The sequence below is a fragment of the Alligator sinensis genome, unplaced genomic scaffold (assembly GCF_000455745.1).
Source record: "Alligator sinensis unplaced genomic scaffold, ASM45574v1 scaffold94_1, whole genome shotgun sequence".
Taxonomy (NCBI): domain Eukaryota; kingdom Metazoa; phylum Chordata; order Crocodylia; family Alligatoridae; genus Alligator; species Alligator sinensis.
Window position 1 is genome coordinate 307,756 of NW_005842073.1, and position 9,282 is coordinate 317,037.

A 9,282-nucleotide genomic window follows, 5' to 3' on the forward strand; every position below is an offset into this window, starting at 1 on the left:
CTCCCCTGTGCAACGAAGCTGCAACTTGGCAGGGATAATTCTGGTGCCGAAGCGCACACAAAATCATGCCTTTGGGTCATGACAGAAATCACCAGGAACAGGGGCAAGCAGTAACAAAAAAGCAGTAAAGGAAGTCCTGACCTGAGCTGAGTACATAGATCTGATATGTGTGTGTGTGTGTGTGTGTGTGTGTGTGTGTGTGTGTGTGTATTTATTTTGTATATTTTAAAAAATTTTATATTGTAATGGTGCTGGGGGAGGAAAAATTCCTGTTTTGTATATTGAGTATGTAATAGGAGTTTTTCTACATTTGTTTATATTTTATTTGTTTTATCTTGATATTTAATATATTATTTTATGTATTTATATATTATATTTTTTTATTTGTTTACATTTATATTTCCTGTATATAGATAGATAGATAGATAGATATTATATTGTAAAGGTGCCGGGGGGGAGAAAAAATCCCAATTTTTTATATCATTTCTGTTATTATTATTTACATTTATTATTTAAATTATTCAATACTTGTTATTGAAAAATTACGTATTATTTAAATTCTTTTTTAAGTATGGAGCAGGGAGCAGTCTGTGTACAGCTTAGGTGAGGCATGCTCATGGTTTCACCCTCAGAAAGGGCTGCTACTGCCTCCTCCTCCTGCCCAACCCCAGTGCTGAAAGTCTCTATACCCTGGTCATTGCTCACATCCTTGGAGAGAAAGATGGACAACTTGTCGTAGAAGGGAGCAATTGTGCGACCTGCCCCAGAAGGAGAGTTTGCATCTTTGCCTTGGTAAAAGGCCAATCTGAGGGACTTGATCTTGCACCAGACCTGGGTCCAGTCATGATTGTGCCCTGACTCTTGCAATACTGACAAACAGGCTTATTCCTCCTACTTTCCAGCCTATGATCCTTTGCTCTGACCAAATGTCAGTTAAGTCCTCCAGTTCTTCCTGGGTCCAGTTGGGTCCACAGGCACTGGAGGTATCAGCCTCCTGGGCCGTCAGCTCCATACTGCTGGCCTCGGCTTTCTGAGACATGGTGAAGCAGTTCATGGTCAACAGCACAAGCAATTCGTAAGAGGTGGCTGGAGAAATTTTGGGGGAGGGGGGCAATTTATACTCAGACTGTGCTTTCATGAGGTTCTTGGAAAATTCCAATGATTGTGAAGTCATTACCTGTAAGGATCAAAGCACCCCAAGTTGATCAAGCACCCTGTTTACCAACAAAGACCTGGTGATGGGGTTGAGCATAGGCTAAATAGGGCCATTGTCCTTTGGGATGCCTGCTCAATGGCTCAGAACATTGCAAAAATTGATGATACCTACCTGCCTCCTTGTGCAAAATAATTTTATTGCAGAAGCACACACTGTTTTCCCTGAAGTGGCAGAAGTTTTGAGTAGTCAACATTACCAGGAGAGGAGCAGGCAAAAACTGTTTTTGTTTGCAACCTTGATTACACTGGGAGACCAGTGGCTGCCAATCTCAGGATGAAACGGATGCACAAAAGCCCCAGTGCCCCAGGGTGACTTGTTGAAAAAGCAGCTACACTAAGCTCCAGACCACAGAACACCCTACAGTCTCTGCCCAACACTTGGTGCAGATGGGTGAGAAGCCACTGCTGCTGCTGGAGACGGGGAAAATGGAGACTGAGGTCGAAATGCATGATAATGGAGAACAACACAGTGAAGAGTCCTCCAACATGGAGAATATGAAGGACATGAGTGAGCAGGAGGAGGAGGAGGAGACAGTACTGCTTCTGCAAATGCTGCTTACCTGGCGATCTTGGCTGCATTGCTTGAGATGGATAAGAATGATGACAGACCTCAATGGCAAGGTGTGTTACTACTTTAACAGCAAGAATAACAGCTATAAAAACAAGATGATACAGATACCTAGAGGATGTAGAATACCTAGCGGGAAGCAAAGAAGTGGAGGATGACTGGGCTCTGTTGAGAAACCTGAGAAGGACCAGCATCCACACGATGTGGGCCCATGAGAGCAGCTCCGACTGGTGGGAGCGAATTGTGCTGACCACTTGGAATAACCAGCAGTGATTGGAGATGTTCCAAATGAAAAGGGACACATTCTATCATATTGTCTCAATGCTGCAGCCCTACATTGCAAGGCAGGACACTAACATGCGTCGGGCCATCTCGCCAGACAAGAGGGTTGCAATGGCCATCATGAAACTGGCCAGCCCATCCAGTCTCCACTACATCGTGAACCAGTTTGCCATGGCTACATGCGCGGCCAGGTTGGCAACTCATGAGGTATGCCACTTGCTAAAGGAGATCACTTCAAACAAAATTATCTGCCTGATGAATTCACAGCAAGTCATAGATGGCTTCAATGCCAAGGGGTTCTTGAACTGCATGGGGGCTTTAGACAGCACTCACATCCTACCGCTCTGCCCTGCAGGGAGGGAGAGGGCTTTCACAAATTGGAAAGGATATGCCTCTGTGATCCTGCAAGTTGTGGTGGACCGTTGGGGCTGGTTCACAAACATTTATACCAGGTGAGCTGGCAGCATGCATGATGCATGCGTGTTCAGAAACTCCCCTCTGCCTGCCCTTATGGAGAAAGGACACTATGCACCCCACATAGAGAAGTCAGTGATCCGTGGTGTTGTTGTTCCCCCGGTTATATTAGCGGACACTGCCTACCTTCTAAAGCCCTGGCTCATGAAGTCTTATGGAGGGAACGTCACCGACCCACAGAGGCTGGTTTTTAAATACTGTCTGAGCAGTTGCAGGATGGCTGTGGAATGTGTGTTTGGCTGACTGAAAGGATAATGGAGGGGACTTCCATGCCGGCTCAAGATGAAGCAAGAAAATATCATGGCCTTTGTAGTGACAGCATGCGTGCTGCACAATATCTGTGAGAGCCACGGAGAGGTTTTCAAGGAGTCATGGGAAGAAGAAGTGTGACAGGCAGTGGCCAGACAGAGACATGTCTGGGCAGCAGCACAGGGACCAAGGAGAAATCCTCAAGGAGAAGCTGGTCAGGCAGTCCTTGTGTGTGATTGTCTGGCAGGATACATTGCTGACAACAACACCTTGGAGTGTTTTGTTCTTTCTCTTGGTTATGTTAAAATAAATTCATTTCCACTTTAAATCTGTGTCGGTCTACAGGGGCGTGCGGTGTTAAGGATGGGGGTGTGGAGGGGAGGATGGTCAGGGGAGGGGGGGAGGAAATGTGGACTGGGCTAGGGGTTTGCTACTTCCACACTATGAGTCTTTTGTGGGAGGGAGGCATTACACACTGTCACCTACATCTGAATCAGCCTCTCCCTCCCCCACAGGTGAGAAGGTTAACTATATCTCTTGGCAGGCTAGGTGAGTGGGGGACCAAGTCAAACAGCAACCCACATTTTCAAAAAGATTACATAAACGTTTCAAAAACCTTTCACAACAGACCTCAAAAAGCTCTATGTGGCACTACACAAACAGACTGACAGTGCATCCTGGGCAGGAAAGGGGAGGATTCCAATGGGAGCCCTCATTGGAACCTGTACAAAGATCAATGAGCTTGGGAATGCTGGGAAATGTAGTCCAAAACACCAGAAAAATAAGCCAGAAGAGCTCGCCACCACCACCAGCATCGACAGCAATTGCCAATCAACTGGGTGGCAACAAACACACACCCACCCAACCACCTGTTATTCTAAACCCTGAATATTTTATGATATCATAGCAGTTACAGTAAATAAAAGAAAAAACACATATATTTGTAACATGGTGGGATGGGAAGGGAAAGGAACGGGAGGGGAGGATTCACACGGTTTGTCTTTAGGATTGGGATGGGGTCTTTGGGTTCCTGTACTGACTGCCCTCATACTGATGGAGAGAGCAGACTGACTGAGCATAGGTGGGTGCAAGTGACAAGGATTTTGGGGTGACTGTGCCCAGGGGAGACTCCCAGGGAGAGTCCAGACTATCCAGTGACAGTTCGGGGATGGGGACTGGGGAGGCCAGTTGGTTTACATGTGCCTCCTGCTGTAATACATTAGGGAAGACATTCTAGGGGGTTAATTTGTATTTGACTCCCCCTGCTGAAATCTGCAGGGAATGACACACAAGACTTAATTCGTTCGGAAGTGATGTGTCGTGCAAACACGAACGCTGTGTCATGCAAACACAAATGTACCGCACTAACTAAAAGTCGCATTAAAATTTTTAGGAGTACCACATTAACACCTGTCATCTAAACATGCTCCTGGTAGCCAACAACCAAGTGAGAGAGTTTATTAAAATCCTATTACTCTACATGGTTTATCCAGCTCTTTGAAACTCAGATTAAGATTAGAGTAGAAAAGGATTTTCATTTAATTATTACAATCTTTCAGTCTGTTTAAAACTTCAAGACTTGTCTTCACTCACTGTAGGAAAGTTCTAATGGTCTGTTGTTATTTTCAGTGAGTGCCACTAGGAAAGACGTTACTTGATCCCTGCTATTTGAGCATTTATCACTACCAGCTGGCAGATCAGTTCCTTCTCTTTTTATAAAAGGTGGGACAGAGAAAGCATCAGCTGCAGCAGCTGAAGGACAATTTGTGGGGAAGAACTCAGAATGTAGTTTCCCCCCTCACTAATGCAATTAGCCCAACCTTGCAAAATTTTATGGGGTAGATTCTACTCCATCCATTAAGCACGTAAATACAAATTCACCCTGGAACAGACTGGAAAAAAAACCCTGTTAACAGAAAAGGTGGGTATGTCATTTTCCTGGCTGATTTTTTGTTACTCAGATTTAAGAGTTAGATATGTTACAAAAGTGTATGCCAAGGTGGCCAACTGTTTTGTGCCATAAGCTGAGTTGCATCTTCTCTCTGCTGCTCAGAGGTATACCTGATATAATTTGCATCCTGGGACAACAAAACAGAGGCAGGGGGGATGCATGGGATACAGCAGGGGCAGGACACTGCTGCTAGAGGTGGTATCGCTGCCAAGAGCCAGTTTAACCCTTACTTGGCTCCACAACTGCTGCAGTTTTATATGGTAAGCAAGGATCTAAAGCCCAGATTTCAGCAGTGGCTGCAGGGCTAGGAAAAGATTAACCTGGTCATCTGACAGTGACCTCAACACCTTCTCTGGCAGCAGTATCCTGCCTCTGCTTCCCTCCATACAGCTCAAGCCTCAGGTCTCCCTGCCTCTATTTTGGTGCCTGCCTCTACTGCAGGGGAGGGTAAAATCTGGCTCATGGGCTGGGTCTGGCTCGTAGTGGACTCCATTTCCCAGCAGTCCCTGCCTGCATGGCTGGGGACAATCTCCATGGAGACCTCAGCTGCTGTTCTGTGATAGTGCAAGGCTGGGGTTGCCATGGAGACTGGCCCCAGCTGTGCTGATAGGGCATGTGGCATGGCAGGGCAGGTCACAGGGATGCTCTGGAGCTGCTGAGATCTTGTGGCTTTGTCCAGAGTCAGGGCACAGCCATGATCCGCTGCCTGCATGCTCCAGGCAGGCACATGCAGGCAGTGGATCATGGCTCTGCCCTGGCTCGGAACCATGCTGTCACTGTTACAAGGATCCAGAGCAGAGCTATGATCCACTGCCTGCACGCCCCTGCCTGGAGCAGGCAGGCAGCAGATTGTGGCTCTGCCCTGGTCCTGGCCCAAGCTGCCCTTGCCACAAGATTTCAGTGTCCCTGCTCTGCCCTGCTGTGCTGCATGCACTGCCAGAGTGGTTGGGACTGATCTCCATGGTAACCTCAGCCTTGCACTATCATAGCACAGCAGCTGATGTCTCCATGAAGACTGGCCCCAGCCATGCAGGCAGGGGCTGCTGGAAAATGTAGTTTGACTCCTGGATCCACTGTTTTGCCCACCCCTGCTATACTGGGTGCCTGGGTTTGTGTGCTACACACTGCAGCTGCTTGTGCCTCTTGCGGTATCAGTAGTGCAACTAAGACAGGGCAACCAGGGCATCAGTCCCAGGCACCAACTTGTGGGGGGCAGGGCCACAGAAAAATAATAGCTGCTATTGGCTGGCTGTACAGTTGGGAATTGTCGCTGCTCAGGGCAATAAGCTGCCCTATTACATTTCTGTATGGTGCACAAGCCATTGGTTGGCCTCCCCTGGCATATTCAATATGGATTTTCAGGGAGTTGAAAAAAGGCAGATCTCTGTTACATCACCTAACAAGAAGATCTAAACCTAGCATAGCAGTTACGTACTATAACTCACAATGAGGTATAACAATTAGCTTTAGGATAAGGGACTGGTTAAATATGTCCTTAATTTTCAACCTTATGATAAATGTAGGAACCTCCATAAAATAACTAGGCAAATTAATGGAAAAACTATGAATAGGTCAGTCTTAAAAGATACCTGATCAAAAGACTGAGATTATACAAATGATTAAAAGGCTGCTGTCTGTGTATATCCCAAATTGTCCAAAATGAACTTGCTTATGGTATCTGATTCTAGTTTTGTAAACCTCCTGAAATTTGTTTATGTACCATATTGCAACGTTAAAAAAGGTCTGCATTAATTTCACACTTTATATTCATTATTCCTGTTTCTTTTAGAGTCTAACAAGGCTGAACAGACCACAAATTCTGACTGATAACCAACATCCAGGGGCAACAGTAAAATGGAAAAAGAAGATGATTCTAGAAAAAGTGTTATTTGTAGCATGAGCATTTGTTAAAGGTCTTATTGCTAATAGAAAGGCCACCTGAATTATAATTCAAGTAATATTCAGTACAACTATAGCTTCCTTTCCTGTTCACAAACTGATATGGATACTGTCATCTATGCCAATATATTTCAGACCATAACATTTTCTGGTACTTCTAGGTTTGACTAGCTGCTATTCATACTGACAGCATGGTCAGCTCAGTTGCATACTACTGGTTTTGAGCCATGAATAGTTTACCAGAACTTTCTAAAACAGGAGAAATAATGTACAGCAGTTAAATAAATGACTGGAGATCACTACAACTTCAGTTACAACTTGCAGACAAATAAATATTTATCCTTAAATAGTCAAATCTTTCAAGATTTTAAAAAACTCTTAACAAATACTTATCATCGATTGAATAGTCAAACAATGAATAATATGACCCCAGAAAAAACACAAAATTCTTGTGCATAGTCATAAGACTTCCTAGCTTTTTTATGTTATAGTTCTTGTCCATTCATCCTTATTCTGCTAAGACTAATGACAAACTTGTCAGTTGTGCTTGTGATGTGGAGTTACTAAATGGTCAGGTACAATCTACTCCTTTTGTTGAAGCAAGATGTTGTTACATTCCAAAACTATTGAAATACATTCTTTTTGGTTTTAATATAACATTTATCATACTTTTACAATTACATTAAAAAATAAGCTAAAAATAACAGTTGTTTGAAAATTATGCATAATTACACTAGTTCCAAGAAGATAATAAAGGAAACACTGTTAATCCTGAACAAATTTCAGACTTTTCTAATAAATGAAAGAATCCTGAGACAGCAAAAATAATCCAAGAAAGATTCAATCTTATTCTAAAAAGCATTAGATCTCTATGACATCTAGTTCCATCCATTACACTGCACCTGGAAGAAATCAGAAGTTGGCATGGGGTAGAAGTTCTACATCTACATATATGTATGCCACAGCAAGGGATCAAGGGATCACTTGTCTGGATATAAGACATGGTCTTACCTCCTGGAACTATTTTACAAATCTTGAGCATCTCTTTTGAAACATAACTATATGTGGATGAAATACATTTATTCTTTCCCATCTGCTGGTTGTAGGCTGACCAAAGTCCATCTAAGTCAATGTGAGTCTACTTATTTCACTACATTTGGGATCAGGTTCTTGGTCTGAACCTTTGTTAATTTTGGCTGAGACTGTGCCTGGGGACTTTAAAGGCACTCATGTACTTTATGTAGAATGATGGAAATAATTCCACATGCCTCTCTACCTCACATATTCATTTAAACAGCTGCACTGTAAGTTTATTTTTTATTTTCTTAGACATCTTTATAATTAAATTTAAACACACACTTTCCAGGCAATGTTTAAATCAATGCAACTTAAAAAGAAAACTAAGAAATATTCTAAACCATCAAACGCTCTTGTAGTATGTTTCATATTCACTTATTTATTTAATGCATTAACATGAACACTTACTGTAAAAGACACTTGAAGTTTTCCAAGCAGTATAGAGAATTCTGTCACATATCTTCCATTAGAAACCCTTGCACTGCTATAGAAATCTCAGTGCAGGATATCTGTCCCTTAGCTGTTAGACTGCTCTTGATGCTAAGTGACTCCGTGGTGCAATAGCACAAAACATCTTTTTTTAGGTTCTCAGTAATGCTTGCCAAAAGCAGTATGACCAGTCTAAGGCTAGGCACGGATGTTACACTTATTGCACAATAAGTGTGCAGAAAATGTTCTACAGTCATGATCAAACAGAGGTTCATGGCACAAAGACCACTTTAAAAATTGCAGATCTCACTCTAAGTCAGGGGTGTCCAACCTTTTTGAATGTGGGGCTGGATCACGAACTTTTTATCACCCAGTGGGCCAGCGAGTCATATTCAAAGACCTCACAGGAAGTGGTATCACATCAGGAAGTGATGTCACGTGACCTTTGACACCAATGAAGTTGCAGGAAGTGACAATGAAATGGGTCTGGAAATGTGGTTTAAAATCCAAAATAAAAACAATATAAAAGCAAGAATGAAATAATACCAAACACTTGACTAAAATAAACACTTTCACTTCTACTCACTTCTCAATGAATGAAAGAAGCATAATGCAAGTCGACAGATCAAATGTCGAAAAGATATCAGCCAAAGTGGAAACTAATCAAAGCAACAAAATATGGGCATTTTTGAGAATAATCTTCAAGAAGATTTACTTTTATTGAACTAATAACTAGTTATGACTAAAGGTTACATAATAAATCCCTGGTTTTAAATGTTGACCATAATTTAAATAGCAACATCAGAAGGGCTTGTCAGCATCATCCAGTCTTGAAATAAATTGCCCTTTTCTACACAGAGATTGATGGCAACATGAAACTTGACTGCTAGGGAAGTCCATCCAAATATATGTGCTCCCTTCACACCTCCTTACTCATTCCCACAGGTGTTCCCAAAATCCCCACCCCCCCCCCCCACACACATGCTCCCTATACCCTTCCCTACATACACCCCCTATTCATCCCTACACCCACTCCCAGCCCCCCCACATCACTATGAATCTCCCCCACACACACTCCTTGTTGACCCTTTCACCCCAATACTGCCCTCACATATGGAACCCTGCACCCACACCCACC

The 9,282-nt window shown here is 43.3% G+C and overlaps 1 protein-coding gene across 29 annotated transcripts in view; it reads right to left on the reverse strand.

Annotated features, from left to right (window-relative positions):
* Window positions 1–9,282, reverse strand: part of LDB3 (LIM domain binding 3) — a 217,764-nt gene that overhangs the window by 140,037 nt on the left and 68,445 nt on the right. The window lies entirely within an intron of this gene.